At 33.5% G+C, this 18,103-nt stretch overlaps 1 protein-coding gene across 3 annotated transcripts in view; it reads left to right on the top strand.

The window, feature by feature from the left end:
- The window catches only part of ROBO1 (roundabout guidance receptor 1), a 1,167,403-nt gene that overhangs the window by 300,881 nt on the left and 848,419 nt on the right, over window positions 1-18,103 (top strand). The window lies entirely within an intron of this gene.

Below are 18,103 nucleotides of genomic sequence, written 5' to 3'. Positions count from 1 at the left end.
ACTAATTAGGTGGATATATGAGGCTCCTTGCCTCTAGATTTAATGTATTGCCTGATAGAACTCTTCTTGTGATTTAACAATAATTATTGAGCTTCATTGTACTCTTAAATAAAAAGCTAGCTCATTTAACTTGTGAAATGAGCTGTATCGATCTCTTTGTCATTCGAATTAAAGGGGACAATCTTTCTAGGCTTCGTAGGTGCTATTTGTCTTTGAAGAAATTTAAAAAGAATTATAACTAAAATACAAGGACAAATAATTGTACTGCACAAATAGAAATGACATGAGTTTTTCAACTAAGATTCATATGGCCATTTAGACAATACCATTGAAAACATTATTTCTTAAAGGAAGCCATACATTATTTTAAATGTCACTAATTATAGTCTGTATTCTTTCAAAAATATGTATGTATATTAAGCAGATAAATTTTGTCAAATATACATTCATATCTTTCAGCAGTAAAGACAATCTTTTGGTCACAGAGAAAATAAATAATTGTCAATTTCAGGGAGGTTTGGGGTGGATCTCAACATTTTAAATTTAGACACAGTGTTTTTTTTTTTAAAGGAGATTGAAAATACTTATACTAATTCATTATCATATATAAAAGCTGCCTAGAGTTAAGATTGTTTAAAAATGACCATAAGAAAAATGAAAGAGCATTCTAAAGATCATTGTTGTAGTTTATTCTTGGAAGCCGATAATTTTCTGAGGGAAACATTAATGAAAGAGTAAAAAGATAAACTTTTAAATGATAAATAATGAGAGTCTTCCATTCCATTAAGAAACATTCCAGGAATTTAACCCTGCTCATGTAAGAAAAGTTACGTACATGAAAAAACATTTTCTTGTGAGTCTGGAGAATTTAGTCGGTTAAATAATTTTTAAAAAAGACCCTCCACATTGCAATGGGCAAACTACTTTAAAAATATTTTAGAAGCAGTCAGGGTCACAGTGAAATTAGTAAACCATCTTACTCAAAATCTACTGATAAATAATGAGAATACTTCAAAGAATTAACTAAAATGAATCCCAAATTACTGGACAGGTATATTATATCCAACAATGAAGTAAATATTCAATTTGGTATAAAACCATTATATTATTTGAGAATTCAAAAAGTTAACACCGTTTGAAGCAGAGTAACATGAAAGTTTCTGAGCAATTGGTTAACCTTGTAGACAAAAATGCGTAACCAACAAAATAAAGGAAAACACTACTAAGAAAATTAAATTGGAAGAGATAAATGACAGTGCTTAAGGGGATCTTTTTTGCGATAGTTCTGAGTTGAGACAGTTTAGAGATCCACCTAGCATTCCAAGACAACCACCGTTAAAACAGACTATTAATAAATAATGTTCTTTGTTTCTAATAAGCACCCCTGTTACATCTGTGAGCAGATAAAGATAACCTCAGTATTTTCATAGAAAGTGCATAAAATATAATTTATTCAAAATGTTTATGCAATACAACAGGAAAAAAAGCAGTTGGTCCAGCCTGAATTCTATGTATCTGTTATTAAGAATACGATTCAAGTTTAACTAGGAGTGCCCTTAGAATTCTACTTTCTAAACTACAACAAAAATGTCACACATTCTTTAAGGATTAGGGCCCTCTCTCCTCTTTGCTTTCTAATCCCGAGGAGGTGCCATGAGTCTACAGCTGCCCAAAGACTTTGCTATGTGATTAAAGCCAGAAGAGCTGCTGGAAGATTAGAGTCATGTGTAGAGTACCTGCACCTATAAAAGAATTAATGCCCGCTTGTGTAAAATTTTTCACAGAGAGTATTGATCATAATCCTTTCTTCAAAAGCCATAGCACATAAGTGACAAAAAGTAGATGAATTTAAGTTCATCAAAATTATAAAATTTGTGTAATAATGGATATCATCAAGAAAATAAAAGATGAAAAATAATGGGAAAAATATATGCAAATCTATAACTGATATAGAACTTGTATCCAAACAGTATAAAAAATACTTAAAACGCAAATAAATTTTTTAAATGCACAAAGGATCTGAATAGATGTTTTTCTAAAGAAGATATACAATGGCTGATAAGCACATGAAAAGATGTTTAATATCATTAGGGAATTGCAATTCCAAACCCAAACGAGATATCTCTTCACATCCACTAGGATGACTATAATGAAAAAGGCAGATAATAACAATAGTTAGCAAGAGGTGGAGAAATTGGAATATTTATGCAGTGCTGGTAGAAATTTAAAGTAGTGCAACCACTTTGGAAAACTGTTTGGCAGTTCCTTGATTAAATATAGAGTTGCCATGTGACCCAGCAATTCCACTCCTAGTTATATATTCAAGCCAAATGAAAATATGTGTTAACACACAAAAAACTTTTACACAGATGTTTATAACAGAATTATTCATAGTAGCCAAAAAGTGAAAACAACCCAAGTATCAATTAACTGGTGAATGGACAAATATATATGTATACTGTATTTTTGGGCCAACTAAAGGGAATTAGGATCTGATGCATGCTACAACATGGAAGAACCTTGAAAATATTAGATTAAGTGAATGAAGCGACTCACATAAAGACTTTATACTGTATATATAATTCCATTTATACGAAATGTTCGGAAAAGGCAAATCTATAGAGATGGAAAGGAGATGACTGGCTGCTTAGGTCTAGTGGGAAAGGATATGAATGAGCAATGAGTGTTAATGAGTTTGAGTTTCGTTTTAGCATGTGAAAGTGATCAAAAATTGATCATGGTGATGATGGTTCAATTATTTAATATAATAAAAACCATGGGGTTGTATACTTTAGATGAATTGAGAGGTTTGTGAATTACATAAGAATAAAACATTTTAATTGTAAAAATGTTATATCATACATTTGAAGACAACCATCAATTCAACTATTTCAGTATTCCTTTAATGAGAACAATTATTAACATGGACTGAAGGATTATTCACTGTTTGGTTTGTACCATCTTTTTCGGTTAGCAGATTCTTCCAAATGCTATGCTATAATAAAGTTACCATCTAAAGTTGGCTTCAAGCTAATCTATGTGGAAATAATCCAGCAGAAAAAAATCAAATTTTAAAAACAACTTTCTTCCTTTTTCTTTTAACTGACTGTCTACATTTCTTAAATTGCAGGAGAGGGTCACATCACTTGAGTAATGACACATTTTATTACAGTTGCTTGAAAAGGTTTGTGTTTTTGTTTTTTTGTTTTTGTTTTTTTTTTTTGAGACAGAATCTTGCTCTGTTGCCCAGGCTGGAGTGCAGTGGCGGACCTCAGCTCACTGCAAGCTCTGACTCCTGGGTTCACGCCATTCTCCTGCCTCAGCCTCCCAAGTAGCTGGGACTACAGGCGCCCGCCACCACGCCCGGCTAACTTTTTTTGTACTTTTAGTAGAGACGGGGTTTCACCGTGTTAGCCAGGATGGTCTCGATCTCCTGACCTCGCAATCTGCCCACCTCAGCTTCCCAAAGTGCTGGGATTACAGGCGTGAGCCACCTTGCCCGGCCTTGAAAAGGTTCTGACAGTGAATAGACAATAGGAAAGAAAGTTAACATACCAAGAAAATTCAGAAATAGTTTTCAGCAAACTAAAAATAACATGAACATTAAATAACTTGACATAAAAACATTCTGTATCTTAAAAGTGTTAGATAAATCAGGAATCATGTCTAAAGTATAGCAATAGTGTATCTACATATACTATATGCAGTTTGTGTAAATAGTAACATTGATTTCTATTTCAAAGGTGGCAATACACCACAGATTTTCATTAATTCATCTACTCACTTGTTTATTCACAAAACTCTGAATACTAACTACATGATAAAATCAGACAGGTACAAAAAATACAAGATGATTAGAGTGTAGATATTGTTTTCACACTGCCAGCAAACTTCAAAGTTATGTCTGATTCCCTAATGGTGCACTGAAGGACACTTGTTTGAAAAGCTTTATATTCTTTATATTATTTCATAGGTAACTTTATTTTCTTTCCAAAAGTGCTTCATTGTCTAGTAATTCTACACAAAAGTGCTTCATTGTCTAGTAATTCTACAAAACTTTAAAAAATTTACCTGTCTTTTAAAAGGTTACACATATAGTCCCTACTCTCCGTTGTCATTTGATGTGTCACCTCATATTCTATTAGCAAACAATGATTTCTTAAAATCTACTGTACAAGTAATAGAACAAAATAAAAACTTTACATTCTCCAACATGCCTTTGAAAGTGTGTCGTTTCCATTTTTCAAAGTTATCATCCAGCGTAGTTCATATAACTTGCACGTATGTTTAATGACAAAATAGATACAGGTGTTTAGAAACTTTCTGCCCCGTTGCATCTGGTCTTGCCTGTGGTACTTTAACCAACACAGTAGGACAGAAATGACAACTTGTGAAATCTGGGACTACTCCTGAGGTGAATGGGGGTTCTCATCTTGGAAAAAAAGTGTCTGCTTTTTCTACCCTACAATCCATAAAATCCATAAATATCTTTCATTTGGCTATAATCTTCAACTTTATGTTACTTACCACATAATAATACTACCTTGACTGATATATCATAATTTATTTAATTATAACCTTATTTTTACCGTTATATTTGCCAATATTAACTTAATATATAAATGATATAAACAGATTGATAGATTGGACAACAGCATTTTTTGCTTAGTTTGGATTGTTTTTTAGGAAAAATTCTTTACACAACTTTTTTTTGACAAATCTTAGGAGAATTTTTATGGCTCTGGAAACATTTCCTATTTTGCCATTTCAAACATTATGCCATTTTCAAACATTATGTCAAAATGATAGAGAAGTGCCAGTATTAGAATATGCTTGCTGTTGTTGCATGGCATCTTAGTTCTAAGATCATCTGTTTTCTGGTTACTTATTGCTGTGTAATAAACTGTTCTAAAACTTAGGGACTGAAAGCAACAAACATTTCATTATGTGTCATACTTTGTGAGTGAGGAATTCAAGCAGGACATGCCTGGGTGATTCTTCTAGTCCATGTGGTACCAATTAGAGTCAGGATGGTATTCAGTTGGCAACTTGGCTGATACAATATGTATGGATGACAATCCAGACAGCTTCACTCTCATGCTTGATGCCTTAGGGGAGACCTCTAGAAGGGTGTGCTCAGCTGTGCCCCTCTCCTTCTTCCTGTATTTTCAGGGCCACTTCTTGTAATCCCTCAGCAGAGTTGTCAGTCATTTTATGTGGTAGCTCAAGATGCAAAAGGCCAAGATGGGAACCCCCATTCACCTCAGGAGTAGTCCCAGATTTCACAACTTGTCATTTCTGTCCCACTGTGGTGGTTAAAGCACCACAGGCAAGCCCAGATGCAACAGGGCAGAAATAGACCCTTTCTTCTGTTAGAGTGTCAAAGAATGTGACCGTATGAGTCCACCAAATTATGATTCAATAATTGCCAATAAGACAGACTTTTGGTTAAAACTTAGCTTGATGAAAGTTGTAGTCAGACTAAAATTCTTTTTAATATTTTAATTTCGGTGAAGTAATTTCTTACAATGCTTTGTATCTCTGATAAACTAAAATTTTATTAATTCCTTATTGATTTTAATATAGCTAAGCCAAGCAGATGTGCAATTAATTTTTTTTAATAAAAATACTACTTCTGGCTGACAAGGTGAAACCCCGTCTCTACTAAAAATACAAAAAAAATTAGCCGGGCGTGGTGGTGGGCGTCTGTAGTCCCAGCTACTCGGGAGGTTGGGAATGGCGTGGACCAGGGAGGTGGAGCTTGCAGTGAGCTGAGATCGCGCCACTGCACTCCAGCCTGGGCGACAGAGCGAGACTCCGTCTCAAAAAAGAAAAAAAAGAAAAAAAGAAAAAAATACTGTTTAAACATGCTAGGGAAATCAAAGCAGGTGAAATTGCTATTATATTGTTGTATGTTTGGTATTAACGGATTGTTCCCATTAGGGTTATAAAAGGCTAAATTTTAATTTTCTGGGTGGGTCAGAAAAATTGGCATAATTTTAAGTGCTTTATCTGATGCTATATTCTGATTTCTCTCTCAGATCTATAAATACTCTTGACAAGGATCATTAAATTTTAATAGAAAGGCATCTGGTTTATTCCTCACTGTGGCTATTTTCTTTGTATAAGCACTTGCTTTACTGGTATAAAATTATTATGTACTCACATCAGAATACTACTTAAAATATATTCAACTTATGAAAAGCTTTTCTTCCAGTTTGGAGACAGTGTGTTAGATGGGTAATAGATTTTGTAAATTGGGCCACATGTTACATGGTAAATTTAAAACACATTTGGATATTTACAATCAGTGTTACTGTAGTCTCCATATATTGATGGCAATGCCTCTCAGTAAATGGGAAGTGTATATTACATTTATCAATTTAAGTCAAAATTACCAACTTTCCTTTTTCCTTCTAACCAGGCACTTCGTTTAAGTGAAGGATAATTGGCCAGAGTAATAGATATATTGTTTTATGAGGTAAGAATTAGAATTTATAAAAGAAACTGAGGTCTTGATGATAGTCATAAATTTTTGAATCAAAATTGATGCTTTGTTTTATTTTTTCTGTAATACATCACATAACTTACATATTATTTATCACTTCAAAGAAAAATTATAAAATCCTAAGCTTACTACTAATGCAGCTTTATTCAACTTCAGGTATTTATATTTGTTCACCATTTGTAATCACCATTTGTAATGGCAAAAAAAAGAATTCACCAACATTTGCTTTGCCTGGCTGCCAGGTTCCGGGTCAAAGTACCTTATTTTATTATTTTATTCATAACAATACCTTGTGAAAATGCTTTTTATTGCTTTTTAAAATAGTGAATTAATGTAACAATGAATTACATATACATTATTCTTAAAATATAGATCATTTTATTCTGGTTTTATTATGAAAATCTGTACAGTTTTCCATTGTCTGAAAAGACATTTTACTGAATATAGACTTCTATTCAATATATTCTTTTTTCTAATTGAAAGATTACTTTTAAATGGTAACATTTTCAGAGAAAAAATGCATGCAGAGAATTAATAAGTCATTGGGGAAAAAAATCAAAAGATTTGGTTAATCTCAATGAAAATATTATTGGTTCTATATACTCTTTCCTTGTCCTCCTTATATAATCCTTATCAAAACTAATTCTCTTAATCTGTTGGCAATGCCTGTGGTAAATTACATGCAAATACAAATGAACATTCAGTGTCACACACTTAACACTTAAAATACAAATGTTATGATTTTTTGTAGAGAATAACTATTTTTAGCACTTTTTGTGTGACCACAAGTCAAAGCATGATACCTGTCAATTGATTGATTACATTTTAAAGAGAATTGTGTTCATATTAAGCAACCACAAAATGAGTAAACCATAGGAAGGAATTTTTAGAGGAAAACTGAACATAGGAACATGTTTATTGTAAGCAAGGTATACATTTTTTTCCTGAGTAGTAAAGTATAAATGTGATGCATATTGATATTGTACTTCAGGAAATTACCAACGTAATCATAGTTAAAATAATTCAATGTCACCACTTAAAAACGTTTAATAAGTTAGCATAAAGTTGGATACAGTTTTATAGGGTCATGATAGTATAAATTTTCAGTTTTTAAATATTTTTTAGTTTAAATTTATTGCTTTCCTAGTAAACATAGTAAAGAAAGTTTTGTTTGGGTTTCAATTTGATTTTTTTTTCCTTTTTAAGTACTACTCTGGCAAATTGGATATGTACTTATTCTTCTGGTTTCTATTGGGGTCATTTTATTTGTGTGATTTGATGCTGCAATATGTTGTGTTTGTTTTGCTTTATGCTAAAAAGTATTAACATTTTGTTAGGTTGGAAATGCTCCCCACTCCTTTTCACCAGTTTTTTTTTTTTCCTATGGAAAATCATAGTGTTTCGTTTTAATATTTCTATTTTTGTTTTCATGCTTAGAAGGTCCTCATCTCCATATATTTTTTCTTAGATTCATATTTTTGCTTTTTTCTCTTCTTTTTTTTTCCTTTTAACACAGTAAATCTTAAATCCTAGAGTGGCGTCTTTCTTGTCCAGTGAACACATGATAAAAAATGTCAGGGTGAAGTTACTGTTGAGCATTCATCCCCTCATGCATCCTTTACCAGCAACTCTTCTGAGTGGCCCATTCTTCCAGATCCTTCATACTCACTGTTGTGGAACAAGACATGCTGGGGAGAAAGCATTGTGTTTCATAAGAAGTAGAAAACAATTGTCTTGGTATCTTGGAATAAAGAACATTGTTTGGCAAACATTTCTGCCCTGCCTTACTGCCACACCCAGGCTGAGTTCTTGTTGTGAGGTCTACCTTCTCTGCCCATTAACATTTCCTTGCCTCTACTGCTGATTAAATCTCGTTGTGCTGAAAATAAGTCTATCTTTATTATGCCGCTTTGACTGACTCCCTCCCCTTTATTTCATCTTCTAGGCATAATCAACATTTTTTTCTTGCTATTTAAAATGAGAAATAATCTGTGAGGATGCTTTTCTTTTTTGCCCCAAAGCCTCTTAACTCCTAGAATCATTAAGCTGCTTTCTTTCCTTCATGTGGAATTGGGTGATAGAAAACTCAATTGAGTTGTTTCTCAAGGCCCTAATTAAAATTTTGTAATTACTCCCCAAACTGTGAGCCAGATCAGAGCTGACCTTCACCTCCATCTTCTTTCCCTGTATCATTCTTTCTTTCCTTCTGTATTAGTTCATCGTCATATTGCTATGAAAAAATACCCAAGGCTGGGTAATTTACAAAGAAAAAGAGATTTAATGGACTCAGAGCTCCACATGGCTGGGGAGGCCTCACAATCATGGCGGAAGGCAAAGGAGGAACAAAGTCATGTCTCACGTGGTGGCAGGCGAAAGAGCATGTGCAGGGGAACTGCTGTTTAACCATCAGATCTTGTGAGACTTATTCACGATCATGACAGCAGCATGGGAAATACCTGCCCCCATGATTCAGTTACCTCCCACCAGGTTTCTCTCATGACATGTGGAGATTATGGGAGCTCAAGATGAGATTTGGGTGGGGACACAGTCAGACCATATTACCCTCCACTCTGTGAAGCAATGGTGAGTCTTCTAGGATTGTGATGGCAGCATCTGTACCAAAGATCTGACCTGGGGAAACAAAGGAGAAAATGACTTAGCGATGCACTCCCATAGACACACACACACACACATGCACACACACACAGTGTTTCATTCATCTTATCTTAGAGTACCCCTCATACAAATAATATTTATTACATGAAAGCAACATTTATAACTAATAACAGTATGGTAAAACAGATTATATAATTTAATAATTCATGTTAAATTAACTTTAAAAATTATTTTGCAAAAGTTCAGTAGATGAATGCTGATTATTTTCAGTTTGTTTATACTAATGACTGTGCTCTCCAATTTTAATTTTCTGTGATTGTATGCCTTGAATCTCATCAGTAAAATCAATTGCTTCCAACTGATTCTTCCAAAGTAAAATTCATCATTCGTTTTGGAGTCTGTGAGTTTATGCTTTGAGAATTTAAGTGTCCAGTATTAAATTACTTGGAGTTAAAGTCTTTGGAGTACAAATATTTTAAGCTGTTATTTGTAGGTCTTGAGAAGAAAAAATTAACTCTGGAGTGTAGGGATATATTTACCTTGAAAGAAAGATGCACAAATAGCAAAAGGTTATCTAGAACACAGCAAGACCTTTCCTGGAGAAATGTCTGTATGTAGGGGCAAATTTGGTGTAAGATTTAGAAGCTTGAGGATTTTAAACATTTGGAGGAAAGAATATTATTAGGATTAAAATGACATGTAAAATTTATATTAAAAGTCGCTAAAGAAAAAATAGCTATTTATTAAATATTTGTTGAATATTTACTAGGGGCTAGACCTAATATTCTAGGTCTGACACAAGAAATATGAAGCAAAACTAAATGAGTATAATAAGAAGTTGTAATTGATTCAGATAGAGAAAACTTCATGTTGGTTCTTACTGTATTTTTTGTAATCACTGTACTTTGTACAGCAATCAACTCAAAATAAAAATAGGAGATAACAATAAAACTATTGATCCATAGCTTTTCCTTCTACAGAAATGGGCTTTAAGCTATCCAATCACGTGTCATGCAGTGTCTCTGCCTCCAGAAAATACTCCATTGCTAACACACAGAACTTTTATTTGATACACTTTGTATTTGAGTAAAATTGTGACTTTCTTGATTCTCAGTAATATTTTGATGTTTTCACTGATATGAGTTAGGCTTGATGTTAGGTGAACATATTGCTCTAACAGCTTCTGAGAAATACTTAAGATTTCATCATGAAAAATCTTTTGATTAAACTGTTATAAAGGACCAAATGCTTGACAGATTGTGTTAATTTGCAAGGCCATCTTACTTTTCCTTTAGATATTTGAACTTCTAATTAAAATTTCTCATTTCAATGAAGGTGGTAGAAGTGAAGGACATTATATCAAGAGAATCAAACTAACACGTATGGTCAGGAAGATTTCAACACGTACTTAAGTAATGCCTGAGCATGAACACCAAAAGCAGCTTTAGGCATAAGAAGCTTAATACCAACCAGAGGTGTTCAACAGATGGTGCCCACAGGATACATAGAAAAGACAGAAAGGTAAATGTAGAGCTACTCGGGTTTCTTTATTTCTATTATACAGATGGAAGCTTAGTTATATGCACACTCTAGATATTTTACAGAGTGTCATGTTTCATATTCGGTAATCATTCTTAGAGCTATGTATGTGCCATGCTCAAATGCTAGTTCTTTTTTAATAATTACAACTTATCAGTTGTTACCACTTAGACTTCATGGCAGAAAAGTGCAGTATAGGACTAAATACTTCAAAAAATATGTGGAGGGGATGAAGAAACAGCCAGTGCATGCATCTCTAGGCACAGACTTTGGAGGTTTAATTTGAACAACCCACGAGTCAAATAGTTCTTCCCTGTATCTACAATCAAAATGCGGAAAATGACTCAGAGCACTACAACTGAGGTAATTATAATAGCACACATGAAGGAATTATAGGTGAGTATTTAAATGTCTCCTTTAAACACTTCATTACTGAAATATTTCACCTGAATTTTAGAAACTTTTAAAGTGAATCCAAAATTACCTTTAGCATCTCTTCTTAAAATTACACACCTCACAATTATGACATTTAACTTCTTTATTTTAAAAAAAGGCAAATTTCTTGTCCTATAAAAAAGTAGGCAGGAAATGGCAGAACAGTTAAGCCATCTGGTCCATAATGAGCTGTATTAACCAAAAACTAAAGATTGATGTTAAATGTGGCATTTCACCCATTCCACAGAGGTAAGTGTTAAATCTCATTCTCTAGCTTCAGGCCATCCTTTTTGTGTTCTAATGTGTCATTCCAAAGAGCAACACTGCTCTTTCTGTTACAAGAGTCTTCTGTGTGCATATTTTAGCCTTTTTTTTTACAAGGTGTGAATTGAAACTAAACTCGCTGAGAAGTTTTTAATAACTTTAACCAATTAGGTAATAAGAACAGATATTCAGAGTGAGCATATTAAACTGTAATCTCTCTTGAGAAGTAAGGTACTTAGAATGTTCCCTAAGAAACTCTTGCCAACCTCTGAAAACTAGTTTTGCTGACTTTGCCTATGGGCGTCTATTCAGCCAGCTAAATAGTCTGAACAGAAAGAAGGGCTATGCTGATCTTCCATTTGTTAGATAACAAATTCTGTGTTTTACCTCATTTCCAATACCCTGTCAGAGCAATCTGGGCATGAGGTATGTGTTTTAGTTGAAGATTTTCAACTGATTCTGAAGAAACAAATGTAAAGATGAGATGCATGGATATAAAATAATCTGAATTTGAAACAAAAAAAAGAGAATTGAATAAGTGAAAGGAAAATTATAGTTTAAGAAAAAAGTATCCACAGAGGTACTTTGAAATTTTATTGGGCACTAGTTTTTAAGAGATTTTAGTTTCTCATCACTATTTTTGGCCTCACTTTCTATTCTTTCTTTACCATTGAATGACATCTCTTTAACTCATGCTAAAATGCATCACTAGAAATTTGAAGCTGGTCTGTCAATTGAAAGGCAGGTTAAATAAATTGCTTCTGTGTGTCTGATGCTTGCATTTTTATGTTTTTCTTCAGTTTATGTCTGTAAGTCAATGCTCATGTCAAGTGTAGTAGGTGTCCCACGTTAACATGAAGTAGAGTAACTGAATGAACGCCCATTTAAAAATAGTATAACTTAAGTGAAGGAAACATGCCTTGACAAATAAATAAAAATGAACATTACAGTGCTTATTTTTCTATCTTTATTTCTTGGTAACAGCATGCTGCAATACCTATTTTTTTCTTCATGTAATGAAATCATTTCAAATTTTTTTCAAGTATGTCTTAAATCCGTGAACTCTCTGTGGCAAGCTCTGGGTAATGTTTTGGAGGAAAAAAAAAAAAAAGGAATAAAATTAATTAATCTAGAACTTTCCTCACCAAAACACCTAATTTTTAAGAAGCCAATTAGACTATAGATAAGAGTCTTCTTTCTTTACAAACTCATATCTGACTTCAGTAACACACTCCTACTTATTTGCTTAGGCTGACCAAGTATGAGGAGGAGTTCCTATCACAACAGAAAAGTCTAGAAGAGGCTCAGCACCTGGAATCAACACTTTCTGCAAAATCAATCTTTCATTGTTGCTGTTGTCAGAGCCTTCTTCTCCCGTGACTTTGCCCATTACAGGACAATGAACTAATTAGTGAGATTCAGTGCAGTCTCTTGGACAGCTACCTTGTCTCATGCTTGAATAGTGTTTTTTCCAAGTTTCCTATTCTGGCCTGGCCCTTTGACTATCTGATGTCTCATGCTGTGATTTATTCTAGTCAAACTGCATCTCATTTTCCCAGGTTTTCAGCCTCGGCTTTTGATGTGAGTCTTTACTGAGACCTACATTCAGTTAGAATTATGAACAACTCTCCAAAGCTACTAATTTTAGCAGTTCCTGGCTCTCTACCTTGTGACTGCCCAACCTGCTCTTCTTCAGTAATTTTTAATCTCAGTATGCCTAAGTGAGGCTTTGTGAAAATGCCTAAGTTAGAGCTATAACCCCTAGGATTTTGTCTTAATTTGTCAGAGTTAAGTCCCAGAAGTCTTCATTTTTATAATACTGAATAGTTGTGTGGTCTAAAAGCCACTGTTTGACAAGCATCACTCTCTTTCTATTTAACCTCTGTTAACTTATGTAAGGAAAATGGAAGAAGGGCTTTGGTTTTTCAGTTAATCATGGTGACCAATAATGTCCTACTTTGCAATGCTAAATGGTCTTTTGCATTTGATGGCACAGATGTTGCTTAGTCCGAAAGCCCTGTAGTCAGAATCTACTTTCACTCAGAGCACCATGCAGCCTCTATTCACTGAAGTCTTGCCTTCTTTCCTTGTACTGCTTGGGAGATGGGCACAGAGGTAGAGCCCGTGGACTCTAGATTTGGCTACTCAAGATACCTGCCCACCACACTCTTCTTCCCATTCTTTGGAAATCAACTTTAGCCTCTTTCCTTCAATATGTGTATACATTCTTTATGTACAATATGTATGTATATTCTGGCTGTACCCTCTGTTACTCTCTTGTTCCTGTGGTTTTTATATCGTTTCCCTTTTTGTACAAAACTTCAAGATTCTAGAAAACCACAGCCACAAATGCACATTATCAACTCATAACTTCTGCTTTATGCCCCACAGCTAAAATCTCTCCCCCAAGACTAGAGAAACATATGCTGGGTATATGTCTGGAGAAAATATGGGAGGAAAAATAAACTGAATAAAATACATATTAATATCATATATATTTCAAGTAAAAATCTAAGTTGCATTCTAAATAAAACTCTTCAGGTATATAAAATCTACATACTTATTAATATACCAATTTTAGAAATATTAAACTAAGTGCTTTTGTTTTTAATTTAGGTAATTGACTAGTTCAGTCATTCCTATTCAATATCTACTGTGAACCAAGTACAGCAAGAAAATCAGCAACAAGCAGACACAACTCATGTCTTTGTGGAGTTTAGATTTAATAGTGACATGCATGGTAATCAATTATGAAATTTGCAAAACTGAAAGTCCAATATACGTTCTATTGGAGAGTGATATCTTATGCCCTGAAAGTATGCAATATGGAGACATGGCACATTCTAGGAGATAAGAGAAGGCCTCTCTCAAAAAGTGATGCTCCAGATGGGGGGAGAAAGAGCTGAAAGTGGATATGAGTGGTGTGATATGAAGATACGAGGGTTGATGGGCCCCATGTGGGTTATTTAAAAAAGTTAAAAAACTTTGTATTTATTTAAGAGCAGTGGGAAAACATAAAAGACATGTATAGTGAGATGATTATAGGTTTTTATTTGATAAACTAATCTGAATGCAGTTATGGAAAATAAATTGGAGTGAGACAAAGGTGGATTTGGAGACATCTGTGTCATTAAAGACAATGGTAACTGGGACATGTACAATGTCCCTGAAAATGAGATAAAGCAGAAAAATTGTAAAGAAGTTTAAGAGTCTTAAAAAAAAGTTGCATAAGGAATTAGAAATTGGGAAATAAGTGAATAATAATAGCATGGTGTGGAATTGAATGCCCCATCATTTTATCGCTTAACTTTTTTTTTTCTGGACGGACCTAACAGCAGAAAGTTGTGTTAAGCATACTCCTCTGTTAAATGTAAGCCAATATCATTGTTTACAGCAAGACCTCTCTCTTAATTTACTTATTTTTCCCTTTCTCTATGTTTCCTTTATACCTCCTATAGGTACTCCCTCTAATACCCTGTCTTAGTCAGTCTGAGATGCTGTAACGAAATACCACGGACTGGTTGTTTGATAGTAACCTTCACCATATTTTAATTATTCACTTCCCTGATTTGAAACAGATAGATCATCCAATCAATCCACTAAACTAAACACAGCTGCAGTGAATATTACCACACATTTTGTTTCACAAATGGATGTAAGAGTTTTTCTCTGGTAAAATAGCTAGATTTAAAGCATGTGCATAATTAATTTAACTTATTATTACCAGAGTGCTTTATATAACTTTACCAGTCTACACTCCTATTAGCAGTTCATGAGAGTCCTAGTCAACCTATACTTCACCTGCAGGGGGTAAGGCTCTTCCATTTTTGCAAGTTCACCATTCAGATGGTTAAGTAGTATCTCTTGTTCAAATTCACAATTCCCTGATTACTGGAGACCTTAAGCATCTCTTTATATATCCATTATTCATTTGAGCTTCATCTCCCTAAGTCAAGCTGCTTATTAATGGTCTTTGACATTTTTTGTGAAGTTTCCAGCATTTTAAATGATTATAAATATATTATGCTTTTAATGAAAATTCCTTATTTTAATGAAAATTCTATATTGACTTTAGATACTGTACACATCTTACAATTTTTCAAATGGCTGCTATTCATTTTAAGTCTACGGTAAAATATGTCATATAAAGTGTAGTAATAATCTAAAAAGACAAGAATTGAAAAATAAAAAGAAAGGAGAAAATACAAACTTAGAATTCACAACTTTAATATTGTTGGAAGAAATTCAATATATCTAATGGAAAATAATCTGAAAAAAATGATTAATAGAAAATACAAGTTAATTTATACAAAAGACCTAGCATAGTGTCTGAAATAAAATCAGAACTGAATAATTACTATTTTCATTTCCCCTTACTGCAATGTGAAAAAGTACTTCCTGATAATCATTGGACATATTTTTATCATTTAGTTGTCAAAAAATGAAATTCAGAGTATTATAGAATGTTAGAGTGTTAATATAAGAAATTATTTAAAATTGTAGTTTTTCAAGCATTTTTAGTTGTTCATCTTTCTTATATAAATCTTATAAAATGCCACTATAGAAAGGAGATTAAGAATAGCATTTTCATAACAGAAACAATCAATATGAAAATCTCAGTGTCAAATAAGCCATCAAAGTGCTCTATTTAGTTTTGTATCCTAAACAAATTAATTCACCGATGAATTCTATTTGTATGTAATAGAAATCTATCTCATTTTTCATAAAACTAATACATTATTCGTATAACTGAAAAGTCTCTGGGTATTTATTTATTCAGACTGGATATATTCAGATAACTTGTCTTCACCTCTCAGTATTATTATTATTATTTTTCTTACTTTCCCTTTCTTTTTTCCTTCTCTTCCTTCCTTTCTCCCTTCATCCCTCCCTCTCTCTCCCCAGCACCCTGTCTGTCTGTCTCTGCCAGTTAGTTCTCTTCTCAGGCACATTCTCCCCAGATTTACAGTCACTTCTCTTCAAAGACTCACTAAAAGGAATTTGACTCTTTCATCAGTATCAGTAAAAGTCTGTAAAATTAGATTTATTAGCTTAGGTTGGTCTGTATTGAATCATATGCCTATCCTTACCCCAGTCTTTTTTTTTTCATTTTTTTTCCCCAATAACTAGTGACAAATCCATTGCTAAGAACTGGGTCAGAAGCTGAATCTTGAAAAACAAAATGTTTGTATCCCTGCAAAGAAATTTAAGGGGAAAACTGTAGAATCGTCTATTTTAGGTATCTATTCACAGCCCAGATGTTGAAGTCACTCTTGGGTATGTTTCTTAACCTGTCTCTGCCTAAGTTCCTCATATGTACAATAAGGATGATAATTATATTCTATATGATTGTTGTGAAGATGACATGAGTGTTTAGTACCTGACACACTATGGCCATCACATATGTGTGTGCTGTTAATGAAGAGCTTAAATCTATTGGCACCATAAACTTTTTTTTAAACTTTCCTTTTTTAAAACCATAGCTTATAGGATAAATGTATTAACTATTTAGATATTTATCATCAAACTATAACATGACTTTCCTTTTATTGACTCCTTCCAGAAAAAGAAACTCAAATATTTTAAGTAGATTTTATAAATATTTATGAAGACACTGTAGAACACCTTGATTTAAGAAACTAATCTGTTTGAAGATTTCTGTTCGTCATTAATGTATTCATTTATCTGATTTAGCCCTTTTACTGAGAATATTCAAAATGTACACAGGGTCGTTTTTATTTTCTCATCAGAACATATCTATAAATATATTCTTTTTTAATAAGCTCCTGTTCCTGAATTAGTATTTAGTAAATTTAATTTTTTCCCCTAGTGAAATGAATGTTCTTCTGCCAAATTATTTTATAAATCAGAGAACTCATTTTGGTGTTTTTTTCAATTTCATAAAATATTTGAGGAAATGCAGGAGGTTTGCTATTTTATTGTATCTGAGGAGCTCCCTACACATATATTACTGAATCTTTTTATTTTTTATTTTTATTTTTTTGAGATAGAGTCTGTTCTGTGGCCCAGGCTGGAGTGTAGTGGCCCGATCATGGCTCACTAAAGCTTCAACAACCTTGGCTTCAAGCAAGCCTCCCACTTCATCTTCCTGAGTATCTGGGATTATAGATGTGTGGCACCACACTTGGCTAATGTTTTTTTTATTCTGTAGAGACAGGGATCTCCCTATGGTGCCCAGCTGGTCTCAAACTTCTGGTCTCAAGCGATCCTCCTGCTTCAGCCTTTCAAAGTGCTGGGATTGCAGGCATGAGCCACAATGTCTGGCCAGTTACTGAATCTTGGAGGTAGAAATTATCATCCCTTCAAAGGCTTGGATACAAATATGTTAAAACAACCAACAATGGAGGTATCAATGAACGTAGTTAATGATGGGTAATTCACTCAAGCAGAATTTCTTTTACAATAACACAATTTCTTAGGCTGCAACATGTTGATACTTATGGAATCTGTTCCATTTTAACTTAATTATATGATAACAATGACAGGTATTTTAAATCATTAATCTTTCTTCTTGATATTACTAAAAGAATAAAAAGTCTCTACATATACCAACTTTGGTATTTAGATGACATCAAGCTCATATCACGGTGAGGAAAACTACCCTCTCCAGAAATACAAATGTGGGTTGTGAGGTGGGGTGCGGGGATTACCCTATCATAGGCAAGAACACTTCAGTATAATGGAGGACAAATAGCAGACATTATCAACAAATAAACTGCC

This window comes from Pan troglodytes, chromosome 2, assembly GCF_028858775.2.
Source record: "Pan troglodytes isolate AG18354 chromosome 2, NHGRI_mPanTro3-v2.0_pri, whole genome shotgun sequence".
Classification (NCBI taxonomy): Eukaryota; Metazoa; Chordata; class Mammalia; order Primates; family Hominidae; genus Pan; species Pan troglodytes.
The sequence above is the reverse complement of the archived record's forward strand: the minus strand, read 5'-3'. Positions and strand labels throughout refer to the sequence as shown.